The following is a 13,403-nucleotide window of genomic DNA, read 5'->3' on the forward strand; positions in this document are numbered from 1 at the left end:
GATGCTGTGGGAATATGAACAGGAATATTTTAACGAAAGTTGACGTTGTTCTCGGGAAGCCTTCTTGTGTGATGAAAGTTATTTGAAGAAGACTGAACAATAGTTCTGTTGTGGATTGGCAAGACAGCCAACCCACTATGAGGAAGCCGAAAGGCACGCGTTTAAGCTCACGCAGGCTGGCGTGAGGTCTGGAACAGGACAAGGAAATGAGACTAGCAAAAAACGTACGTAGCTTCTGGAATACTTAACTTTAATCCATAATTGGTGAACATCGCTCTTGACGGTACATGTTTTGCAGCATCAATAGTAACTGGTAATGGCGCCTTGCTAGGTCGTAGCAAATGACGTAGCTGAAGGCTATGCTAACTATCGTCTCGGCAAATGAGAGCGTAATTTGTCAGTGAACCATCGCTAGCAAAGTTGGCTGTACAACTGGGGCGAGTGCTAGGAAGTCTCTCTAGACCTGCCGTGTGGCGGCGCTCGGTCTGCAATCACTGATAGTGGCGACACGCGGGTCCGACGTATACTAACGGACCGCGGCCGATTTAAAGGCTACCACCTAGCAAGTGTGGTGTCTGGCGGTGACACCACAAGTTCTCATGTTGAAAACATGAAAATAAAATAAGCGAGATTAAGTTGCGTGTAAACGCATATAAACAGTAATTTCTCAGTTGCTCAATAAGCGAATGAAATAGAGAAATTCGTTTATATTGGTACGATGTACCCTCCGCCGTGCACTGTACACTGCGTAGCGAAATATGTGCCCTATCAAAAACTATGCAACACCCTCAAGAACAAGGTCATTTTTAACAGGTGAGGTAATATGATAACAAATTCAGACCAAATGAAACAAACATGCCACGGTAAAGTGTGCCCAAACAGTGCAACAGTGCAAGGTTTACACCCACAGGCTGCAACGCATGCGTGCATTCTCGCAGGCAAACAATCACAAAGACGCCGAAGGACGTCCTTCGATAGAGTGTCTCAATCATCTTGTACCTTTTATTGCAATTCAGCAACGACTCTTACAGGCCCTGGAGATGAGTAAGTTCTCGATTCGTCATGTCCCGTACGCGATCAGTTGGCGAGAGGTCTGGTCATCTTGCTGGCTAGGACATATGTTGTGTACCACGAAGAACACTTTGCGTCGCAGCAACCGTATGTTGACGTGCATTGTCCAACTGGAAAAGCGCATCATCTTCCTGTCGAAAAACTGGCAGTATCACTGAGATAACAGTCTGTGCAGCGTAGCGGGCAGTGGTTACTTTACCCTGCAGAAAAAGCAGATGATATCGTGAGTTGTAACTCATGGCCCTCCACACCATGAGGCCTGCGATTGGCTCCGTGTGTCGTGAACGAATGCACTCTGGAATGGGCAGCTCACAACGTCTGCGCCACACACGTGCACGTCCATCACTCGCACACAGACAGAACCTACTCTCGTCACTGAAGACAGCAGAGCGTCATTGCACTCTCCAGTCAACTCTTTCACGACACCAGAGTAGCCATGCTTGGCAGTGTCGTGGTGTTAGTGACAGCCCGGCCAGAGGCACACGTGATCATAATCCTGCTGCAAGCAGACGGTTCCCAATGGTTCCTGAAGACACGGCAGATGCAACATGTGCCCGGATTTCGTCCGTGGATGATATTCGGTCGGCCACCGCTGCTCGCACAATGCGTCGATCTTGGCGTGCGTTTGTACCATGCAGACATCCAGAACACGGTCTACAGGTATGGGCATCTTCCACAGGCCGCTGCTGAAAGCTGCCACACGCCACCGATATGTTGTGCTCATCATGTGCAGCAGTCCATTATACACCCATCCACCTTCCAACAGGCCCACAATGTGAGCACGTTCAAACGGCTAAACCTGTTCAACAAGAGTACGTACTCGTCGGTGAGGCATGGATGAACCCTAGAATGAATTATGCAAACTCTGTTAACCTCTAAACTCAGCACAATTACTGCCTGCGGAGACAAACCAGAGATGGCACAGACAGGCCTACTGAGCTCCATTTGATTGAGATGTTGGTGACAAATGAACTACAATCCCTCAGTATGTACATTTTGTATCATGGCGTCACTGAACACAGTCTTTGAGGGTGATGCATTCTTTTTTCCTGCAGTTTATGTAGATTTAGATGTTGTTGCAGCCCTTCATTTCTGAAGACTCTATACTATCCAAGCCATTAAGTATCCGTGAGGGTCTTATCTTCCGTAAAATCACTGATATTACTTCACAGTCATTCTTAAGTATTGAAAAAAGTTATGCTGCAAAAAAAAATAATAAAACGAAGAATCAAAACCGTAATGTCTCAATTAATATGTGCCTCTTCCTTGCTCATTGTCAAAGAGTAATTTTTCAGTACTGCAATTTCTTACGTGACTTGGAATTATTGTGCCCTAGAGTATTTGTTTCAAGTGTTAATCAATAATTTACTCTTATCGCAGCCATTAGATAGCATGATGATCTAATGTGTGTGTGTTTCCAGCTCTCTGCTGTTTTCACTGGAAATTTAAGTTACAAGTTTAAAAATGGCTCTGAGCACTATGGGACTTAACTTCTGAGGTCATCAGTCCCCTAGAACTTACAACTACTTAAACCTAACTAACCTAAGGACATCACACACATCCATGCCCGAGGCAGGATTCGAGCCTGCGATCGTTGCGGTCGCGCGGTTCCAGACTGTAGCGCCTAGAACCGCTCGGCCACTCCGGCCGGCAGTTACAGATTTAATTTTATGTAAACTAGTGTATGAATTGTCACTAAACTAACTGAGTGTGAAAAGTTGTTCCTTGTGCATTGCTCCTGTTGTTCATAAATTTTAACCAAATTCTGGTTTTACCCACAAGCGAACGGAAGAACACTCAAGTCAGAGATATTCTCGAAAAATTACAGATTTGTTATCTTGAATGCTAAATACACACACTGCTCGTGCCGACGCTTTATAACCATTCATGTTGTTGGACAAAATGCGTGTAACTTGCGATTTTCTGTCGACTTTAAACTGAGAGTCGCTCTTAACGTATCTCGTAATAAATCGTCAGTTTTGACGTACATTAGGATATTATGGTCTTACAAATTTGGTAATAGTGTTTTGTTTCGTATAATCGTTATGCATTAACTGCAATGTATACTCATGTGATTAGTTGTGTATTTCCAGTTTTTATCGTTTCTTTTCAGTCGACAATCTAGATCAATTTGAATTTCCAACCTACCGATTCGTAATACGGACGCCTTAGAAGTGAAGTTCGTTTAGTGAAAGTTGCTAATTTCATCAAAACACCTTTCTTTAGCGAGGGTACACTTCTATATATAGCCTAACTCTTTCATTTGATCCACAGTTATCGTACTCTTTCAGTTTCATCTCCCAACGTTTCCACATCAGTTTATTCATCTAAAGTAGTTTTAAGACATAAAGAAACGGCGAGTGCTGTTTCCATTTTCTGAATCAACTACCCGGAATCAGCATCCAGGTAAAAGCCGCAGTGACAACTGTCGAGAAAATTAGAATCTGCCGCAGGTGTGTGTGTGTGTTGGGCTAACTACCGCGACAAAATTTATCTGAGACAGCCAGGGTACCTCAAGTACGGTCCACTCTCACAGATGCTGCCTCTTCTCCAGAAACAAATGGCTTATAAACTGCGTATCCACTTCATTGTGAGTGGCGTGGCAGTAGCAGAACTAGATGTGCTGTTAAGGGGAATCAGTGTAAATAGAGCCCGAATTGCTTAATACGAAGCAATAAGGAAGTAATGCCGTCGTTTGCAACTGTATAAATCTATTTTGGACCAAAAGCGTTTCGCTTTATTTGAAGCATTATCAGCTGTCAGATTTTGGCTCCCTACATTATTTCTATGTGCGCTCTTTTAAATAGAATGAAAAAGCCGAGAAACTGATCACTGACGTTGCTTTAACTAAAGCGAAACGCATTTGTTCCAAATAAGACATTATGCAGTCACAAAAGACGACATAACTTGCCTATTACTTATAAAACTCAGACTACAGAAGAGAGGCACCAAAAACAAGAGTCAGTACGTGTAACACGAAGTGCTGTCTGACAATGAAAGTCAATCTGATCTACTGTGGTACACTTCGTCTGACGAAAACTTTCGAAACCCTGTGCTGCAATGAAGTTAGTGCAGAAAGGAAAGGAACCATTACTCGTTACTAGTATCATCATATGGCAAATAATGGTGTCACGTACAGAAATGTTGGCAAGGAGTGTGAAGGAGAACCAAGCGAACTCAGTGTGTATGCCCGACTAGTTCATTTAAGATGTTTACGAGTACATCCCAGGAGCAACTGAAGACATAAAGTGTAAAAAGTTGCAGATAATGGCCCACAGTGGTGCAAACGATGCCTGCTTTTTCGTACCGGAGTCACAGTTTGTTTATTCCAACGAGTGGTAGAGGTTTGTTTGTGGTTCTCCGACAAAATCAGATTTTTAAGTAGTATTCTTTTAACCAATCGCGAACCTCTGGTTTTGGACGTGGCCTGGACTAGACTTCGGCAAGTCGTTGACGCTCTCGGTTGCGCATTAGGTTTGAAAGCTGCAGTGTCCCTTTAGCGGCTCAGGAGGCGCATGTTATGTGAAATGTGGCTGTCAGTTGAGTTACCAATAATTGCTTATACTGACTGAGTACGATCTGTGTAATAAACTTAAATGTCTATCTAAATATATCTCATTCGTGATGAGAGGCGTCGTACTCGAAGCAACTCAGATAGAAATTGGATCTGCACGCGAATATAGTTGTAAAGAGGATAAAAATTATAACTCGGTCGTTTTATGGGCTGAAGTAACTGAAAACTTCACAGATATAGCACTCAACTAGATTATATGTCTGCTAGACATGCCAAAATGGTAGGAAGGAATTTCAACCAGACGACAGTAGAATGGAAAAAAGTATAGTTTCATAAGCGGCAGACGATACATAATGTCTTGCGAAACAGTTTCAAAAGCTTTTTCTTGAAATTGTCCTTAGAAATAGTTTAGGACCCTAGCCGTCACATAAATGTAGTAAGAAACAGACTCAACCTCTTGCGAAAAGTGTGCCCAGAATATAGGAACTGTTAGCGATGTTCATGATGCAGTTTTGTCAACAACGATAAGCATTATAGGAGGGGCTAGACCAACATAATGTTCAGTTAATTGCTAGGGAGAATACTTTGCTTCTAAGACGAATAACGTAAGTTGGGAAAATTGTAAAGTAACTACGGTGTAAGTGCAAGCGAATCAGCTACAAATCTAACGACAAAAGTGAACTTATGAAAATAATAAAAGGTAACAGGGATTTTTCTTCGTGAAAAAATTTGAGGAAACTTATAAAGAAACAGTGCTTGCTGCACAAAAGACACAAGCGAAACATAATCGCTTATAGGCATAGCAAATTGAAATACATTTGTCTTCGTGAAAAGGAATGTAGGAGGTCTTCACTAACTACTGTGGGAACATTCTATACCAAAATCTCGTTCAGAAACTTTTTTTTTCATATGTTAGTGTCATGAGTAGCTGGAATAGTTAATAGCATAACGAAAGCTGAAAAGCCGAATTCTATTTTCCAATGTTCTTTCACAAGGAGAGGTTATCACCATTCAGTTGTATGTTAGTTCCATAGCTGAGAGACATAGTAATCAGCAAATAAATAAATACACTACTGGCCATTAAAATTGCTACACCACGAAGATGACGTGCTACAGACGCGAAATTTAACCGACAGGAAGAAGATGCTGTGATATGCAAATGATTAGCTTCTCAGACCATTCACACAAGGTTGGCGCCGGTGGCGACACCTGCAACGTGCTGACATGAAGAAAGTTTCCAACAGATTTTTCATACACAAACAGCAGTTGCCCGGTGTTGCCTGGTGGAACGTTGTTGTGATGCTTCGTGTAAGGAGGAGAAATGCGTACCATCACGTTTCCGACTTTGATAAAGGTCAGATTGTAGCCTATCGCGATTGCGGTTTATCGTATCGCAACATTGCTGCTCGCGTTGGTCGAGATCCAATGACTGTTAGCAGAATATGGAATCGGTGGGTTCAGGAGGGTAATACGGAACGCCGTGCTGGATCCCAACAGCATCGTATCACTAACAGTCGCGATGACAGGCATCTTATCCGCATAGCTGTAACGGACCGTGCAGCCACGTCTCGATCCCTGAGTCAACAGATGGGGACGTTTGCAAGACAACAACCATTTGCACGAACAGTTCGACGACGTTTGCAGCAGTATGGACTATCGGCTCGGATACCACGGCTACGGTTACCCTTGACGCTGCATCACAGACAGGAGCGCCTGAGGTGGTGTACTGAACGACGAACCTGGGTGCACGAATAGCAAAACGTCATTTTTTCAGGTGAATCCAGGTTCTGTTTACAGCATCATGATGGTCGCATCCGTGTTTGGCGACATTGGTCAACGCACTTTGGAAGCGTTTTATTCGTCATCGCCATATGGGCGTATCACCCGGCGTGATGGTAGGGGGTGCCATTGATTACACGTCTCGGTCACGTCTTGTTCGCATTGACGGCACTTTGGACAGTGGACGTTACATTTCAGATGTGTAACGACCCGTGGCTCTACCCTTCATTCGATCCCTTCGAAACCCTACATTTCAGCAGGATAATGCACGACCGCATGTTGCAGGTCCTGTACGGGCCTTTCTGGATACAGAAAATGTACTCTTCCCAAGGTACGCGTTTCTGGATCAGTCTCTTATTATTACGCGTGTACGTATACTAGACTAACAATACATAAGTCACCTTCACCCTAGTAGGATGTGTGATCAGTTGATAGTAGCTCTCGCCCCGTGACGCTTTTATGCTAGCTAAACAAAGCCATGATGGAACATATTGCTCTTCTATCGATCTTTTTCATCTCCTCTTAACCCTGTGAAGTGGGGTGGCGCAATAGTTAGCACACTGCACTCGCATTCGGGAGGACGACGGTCCAAAAACACGTCCGAACATCCAAATATAGTTTTTCCATAATTTCAATAAATCGCTTAAGGCAAATGATGGGATGGTTCCTTTGAAGTAACATGACCGATTACATTCCTCATCCCTCCCTACTCCGAACTTGCGCTCCGTTTCTGATCACTTCGTTGTCGACGGGATATTAAACTCCTTTCTTCCTCACTTCCTTTTTCCAAAACTCATACTTTATAAGGATCCCATACCGATGCGCAATACTTGAGAATCAGTCGAACGAGAGTTTTGTAAAATAGTAACTACTGTAGTGGATGAATTATATTTCCATACGATTCTTCCAGCGAGTCTCAGTGTTGTGTCTGTCTTTCCTGATACAAATTTGATGTAGCCATTGCATTTTAAACCATACCGGGTGTAACTACTAGACAGTTTATGGCTCTGACTGTTAATAATGATAGATGATCATTCGTGTAAAATGCCAGTGATAGGTTTTCCGCCAATTTATGTGTAATACATTAAATTCATTTATATTTAGGGTCTACTGTCATTACTTGCACTCTGCGTCGTTCTATTGGACGTTTTCCTGCATTTAACTTGAGGTTTCTGTCCATTAAGACTTTCTTATATACAAGAAAATCGTCTGTGGACAGCCACATGGAGCTTGCTGCAATATCCACCAGGATCCAATAGGCAAGAGTCAGAGAAAAACTGCAGACCTCCTCAAGAAGAGTTCTTTTGCGACTAACGTCATCAACGGCTTGCGCCAACAGGCTAGAGCTCCCCCAAGACTGTACGGCCTTTCGAAAATTCACCTAATAATAAGCAACATCAGAACGCCTGCCTATTTTCCGGCTAAACATTTTATTTCGCTTTTGGGACCTCTCTTAGGAAAATATGACCATCATATCCGGAATTTACAGGATTCTTAGGTCGCCTGAAGATGCTTAAACTGGAACCGTCAGGCCTTTTGGTTATCTTTGACTTCGTAACTTTATTTACGGAAGTATTTGTTAAAGACTCAACAGTACTCACCGGCAGTAAGTTTGAAAACGACATTGTGTCGTCATTTAAACATATGCTTACCTTCGTCATCGCCATATGTCTTATTTAGTAACCGGTATTTTGAACAAGTGGATGGTGTCGCCATGAGAAGTCCTCTGTCTCCCACGGTTTTTCTGGAAAACTGTGAGGAGAAAACACTACTGTCGGCAAATCTCCAAGCTTCCTGCTTCTGGTGGTACGTAGACGATACATTCATGGTGCAGCCCCACGGAGTAGAGATATTATCTATATTTCTCCAGCATTTGAGCTCACTCCATTCGAAAATTAAGTTTACAACGAAAACGAGAAAAGATGGCAGCTTATCTCTCCTAGATGTGATGGTTAGAGGAAAAGCTGACGGTACGGTAGCACAAAATGTCTACCGCAAATCGAGTCATACTCAGCACTGGCTGCCATTAAATTAAAGCAGGAGGGAGAAGAACCTCGGTTCGTGACCGAATACATTGCATTGTAGAGACTGAATTCAGCTTTTAACCACAGGAACGTCCGGCATCACAGTCATTGCCCACTGTACGGGTGCTGAAGGTCTCTCTTCGGCTCTCGACAGGGGCTCTATGAGCGCCGCTTTGATCCAGTTGTGAGTGGCTCCTTGCGTATGCGTATTTCCTGATCATAACTTGATAAATTTCGAATAGGCTCATTTCAAGTCCGGGAAACCAGCAGCACCGGTGGCAGACCATCAGGTGGCCCGATCTACTTCGGCAGAGGGATAGGCAACAACACAACATGAGATTTTCACTCTGCAGCGGAGTGTGCGCTGATATGAAACTTCCTGGCAAATTAAAACTGTGTGCCCGACCGAGACTCGAACTCGGGACCTTTGCCTTTCGCGGGCAAGTGCTCTACCATCTGAGCTACCGAAGCACGACTCACGCCTGGTCCTCACAGCTTTACTTCTGCCAGTATCTCGTCTCCTACCTTCCAAATTTCTGCAAGGTTCGCAGGAGAGCTTCTGTAAAGTTTGGAAGGTAGGAGACGAGATACTGGCAGAAGTAAAGCTGTGAAGACCAGGCGTGAGTCGTGATTCGGTAGCTCAGATGGTAGAGCACTTGCCCGCGAAAGGCAAAGGTCCCGAGTTCGAGTCTCGGTCGGGCACACAGTTTTAATCTGCCAGGAAGTTTCAACAATACAACAGTTAGGTTAACAAAACACGCTTAGAGGGAATGCAGAAACAGTTACAAAAACTTAGCCTGTACAAAAATAGACAGTAAGGGCTGTTCTTTTAGGAAAAGAGCAGGTGGTGGTGCCGCACGACTATCTTCAGTCGCGCCTTGCAGCAGTGACAACAGCAACTACCACCAACTGAATATGTAAAACAGCTGCATCGGTGAAATATTGCGAAACTTGCACAATATTATCTGGCGGCAAAACCAAGAAGTGTATTTGCTATTTCTCCCATGATTACAACCCCTTATTTAGCAAATATAATCAGGAACAGAATAAGTTGTCGTATCAGTGCAATGGTGTTTCGATTATGTGCAGTGGCCAAATTGACAGTGGAATGAAACGGAATATGGAAGTGTGTTAAATGTGGTGATGAGTGGGCGGCGCTTACAAGTTTTTTTCAGAGTTCAGATCAGTTACTAATGTAGATTAGTATAATGGCGACGCCTTTACATGTTACTTTCCTCTTGTTCCGCTGTGTGCTGTAGTCATAACATCATACTGAAATGCAACTTAGGTACAGAAGTGGCAGCGATCAATTCTTTTTCCTTGATTTACTTGCTCGTTTACTTAAGCTGCAGCGTAGCCACTGCTAACGTTGCGCATATTGTGTTTTATTTCTCGTGTTGTATTTCGTATTTTTTTATGTATTTTGAGGACACGATTAGATTATTTCGTGTTGTGTGTGAAATTTTGCATGTAAATTTTTAACGTGTGTTCAGCGTTAGTTTTTCTTGATTAGAAGCAGAGACTAATAGATAGCAATTAAGATTACATACGGAAGCATTGTGCAAAAGCTTTAATTCCAAATTAATATTCCTTTAGACTTGGACAAAGTGATAAAAGCGCCGAAGTACATCGTGAATAGTCTCGAACAGCGGTACTGTAACTTGTAGAAGCTAGGAAAATACGTGGAGGAAGTAAACACCCCCTTTCACGGAGGTTTGAGGCATTGGAGCAACGGAGGAGAAGGAGGAGGAGATTAGTGTTCAACGTTCCATCGACAACGAGGTCATTAGGGACAGAGAAGCCGGCAGCTGTGACCAAGCGGTTCTAGGTGCTTCAGTCTGGAACCGCGCTGCTGCTACGGTCGCAGGTTCGAATCCTGCCTCGGGCATGGATGTGTGTGATGTCCTTAGGTTAGTTGGGTTTAAGTAGTTCTTAGTCTAGGAGACTGATGATCTAAGATGTTAAGTCCCATAGTGCTTAGAACCATTTGATTTAAGAGACGGAGCACAAGCTCGGATAAGGGAAGGATGGGACAGGACATCGGCCATGCTCTTTCACAGGAACCATCCCGACATTTGTATGAAGCGATTTAGGAAAATCGCGGAAAACCTAAATCAGGATGGCCGGACGCTGGTTTGAACCGTCGTCCTCCCGAATGCGAGTCCAGTGTGCTAACCACTGCGCCACCTCCCTCGGTGGAGCAACGGACTGTGTCAGAGATAAATGAAACCGTTCGCTTCTCTAAGTCTGAGGAGTTTGTGTCTCTCTTAGACTAGATATTGACGAATAGAAAAAGGGAAGTCAGATACCGCTAATTACGGGACCGATATTGTCAGAAATAGACAAAGCAGAGTGGGCATGCACTGAGCACAGTTAGAGAAATGCTTATTATGAGAGACGCAGCGTTGCGTCTGAGTTTATGTCAACCACCCGACAAAATCCAGATGAAAAATATTTCTTCTCTAAACACAAATATCTCATCTACACAGCGGTTTGTGATCTGGACATAAAAGCATGGTTCGACCAGTTCATAGACAGTTTGCGGAACCTCTGGCCAACTCAGCGTCAACTTGAATTCATAAACAGATACACGAGCTGTGCTTGCACGAGTACTGTTAAGTCATCAGAGATAGCAGAAAGTTCACTAATTTCGAAGTGGAGATCATGAAACTACGCTGCTCAAACTGCCAAGCAAAACAGCGTATGAATAGGCATCATCGAACCACCGTCATTCTCAGTCACTAAATTCAAAGCGTATTTGGTGTACTTTGATGACACTTTAACCGGAAATACCAACCCCACGCCGATTTGGTGGAGAGATTACTTCATGAATTAGGGAAGCTGTGTCATATTTATTGCAACACGCGGCACGGCACCTGGGATGTGTTTGTTAAGGATTTACAGTTGTTACAGAATAAGCTGCCAAGTGATTCAACGAAGTTGGTACCAGTCATAGTCTTGACAAATGAGGAACGTGAGGACAGAAAGGAAAATTTTACTCCGAGAAAAAACGAGTACAAAAATTGAAACGGGGATGAGTATGCAGACCGAAATTTTGTGGGGAGAAACAGCAGTAACAGATTGCAAAACCACAGCAACAGTTGGCTCCATCAGAGACTACAAACTGATGACCACAGATTCCATCTACTAGATTTTGTCCAATGCAACGAAGGGAGAGCAAAAGCGGAGGTGTGGAAATAGCAATCGGCAGGCATGTCTCATATATGAGAGAGAAACAGGTGTAGATGAGAGCCAGGTTTATACCTTAAATATGTTGAAGTACGAATAGATCAAGTATTACTTCTGGTTGACATGGGCAACGTCAAAGTAGTGGCGCGTCCCATCATACTGATAAAACTGGCCAGTAACTGTCTGTGTTCATGTGCCATGAATAACGTTACGAACGTGTGGGGTGCTGGAAATAGGCACACCTCTCCCAGTCACAAAATTATGTTTGAAATTTCCTAAATATTATTGCTGAGCTGCTTGTGTTTAAGAAATGTGTATATTAATGTGCTTACAGAAAAAAATATTATGTTTTATACTACTGAAGAAACATGTGAAGTACTGAACAGGCTGTTGTTGGCAGGCACTCCTGCAAAGAGCAATTATATTCATAAGCGTATTCTTAATTTTATGTTCGAAATCGTGTTTAGGACGTTGGATTCAAACATGTCTCGCGATTATACAAAGTTAGAGGTAAGTTTGAGAAAATCACGTCTTTTCTGAGAGCGAGTGTCATTCTTGTGTCAGTCAGTAGGTAGGCCCCTTTTGCTTTTGTGAAGAAGTAAGTGCATGGCTTGGTACTCCTGTAGTGCAAGAATAAAATGCTTGTTTTCTCTGATGTTCTACATAAATTGCTACAGCAACGGTGAAAGAGGAAATGTCGTCGGGACTCGTCTATATATGTTTTTTTTTTCTTTCAGCTCTGTCGCAATGCAGTAGAAAAGGCACAAAATGTCAAGTATCATTCCCCTTTGATTTTTATAATGTAGAAACACTGTTCCATTTCGTTTGTGTTGAGTCCAGTTACATTAAAAATACGATGGTTCACTCTGTTTCTATGAAACTTCTGAAGAGTGACCCTCAATAAGGTGTAATTTCTGAGTATAAGGGCTGTGGAATATTTCTATATTTTTCTTAGTGGACGAAATGTAGATTATTTTGTTTATGAATTATGCATGTCGCTGGTAGCGAGTAGATGTGGTGGGTTATTGGCCAGAAGTTGTGAGACAGGTTGTGAGAGTTTTTCCAGACGCCCGTTTGCTGAGAATGCGCTGGGTGATCTTGTTTGTACTTGTGTAAGGAACTATAATTTTCTGCATGCCAGTTTGAACGGTTACCAAAAGATCGGTTGGAACAATTCGTTTTTGCCCTAATTTCTCCACTCAATACGAACCTTCTGTGCAAAGGGCACGTCCCACTAACAGATTACAAGGACGAACAGTTGAAGGAGCATCAAGGATAAAAATATCATTTCATGTATTTTTTCATCTGGCGGTAATATTTCACACTTTCAATGATATGTCCACCAGTAGCAAAGACTGTTCACACTCAGCACCATCCTAAAAAAAAAAAACTATGTATGTGTATTTGCAAATGATGACAGGGAAATTTCTGCATAGTTCCCCTCAACTTCAAGGCGTCAACGAACATTGACATTTGCCACTTTGGCTACAAGCATGCTGTCGCCCCTCCAGCGGAATTTGAGCTGAGAACAGAGAACTATTCATATCAATCGCTTTTTTGATTTCGTCTCATGTTGACTGTACAGTTTGAAGATGCAAGTATCGCACTGCTGGTAGCATGACTAACTGTTTCACATTTCGGAGTCCATACTCAGAGCAGCTCTCGTTTAACTGGTACTTCTTGCGCCTTGTATACGGAGTTCATTGGGTTATTTCTCGTGTTATTCTGAAAATGCGGGCCGGTCAGATGAGGAACATTGATTATATTCTTCTTTCAGTTTTCCTAACGATTTCAGTCAAAGTCCCGCATAATTATTTGCAATTTTA

This window comes from Schistocerca cancellata, chromosome 4 (genome assembly GCF_023864275.1).
Source record: "Schistocerca cancellata isolate TAMUIC-IGC-003103 chromosome 4, iqSchCanc2.1, whole genome shotgun sequence".
Lineage (NCBI taxonomy): Eukaryota > Metazoa > Arthropoda > Insecta > Orthoptera > Acrididae > Schistocerca > Schistocerca cancellata.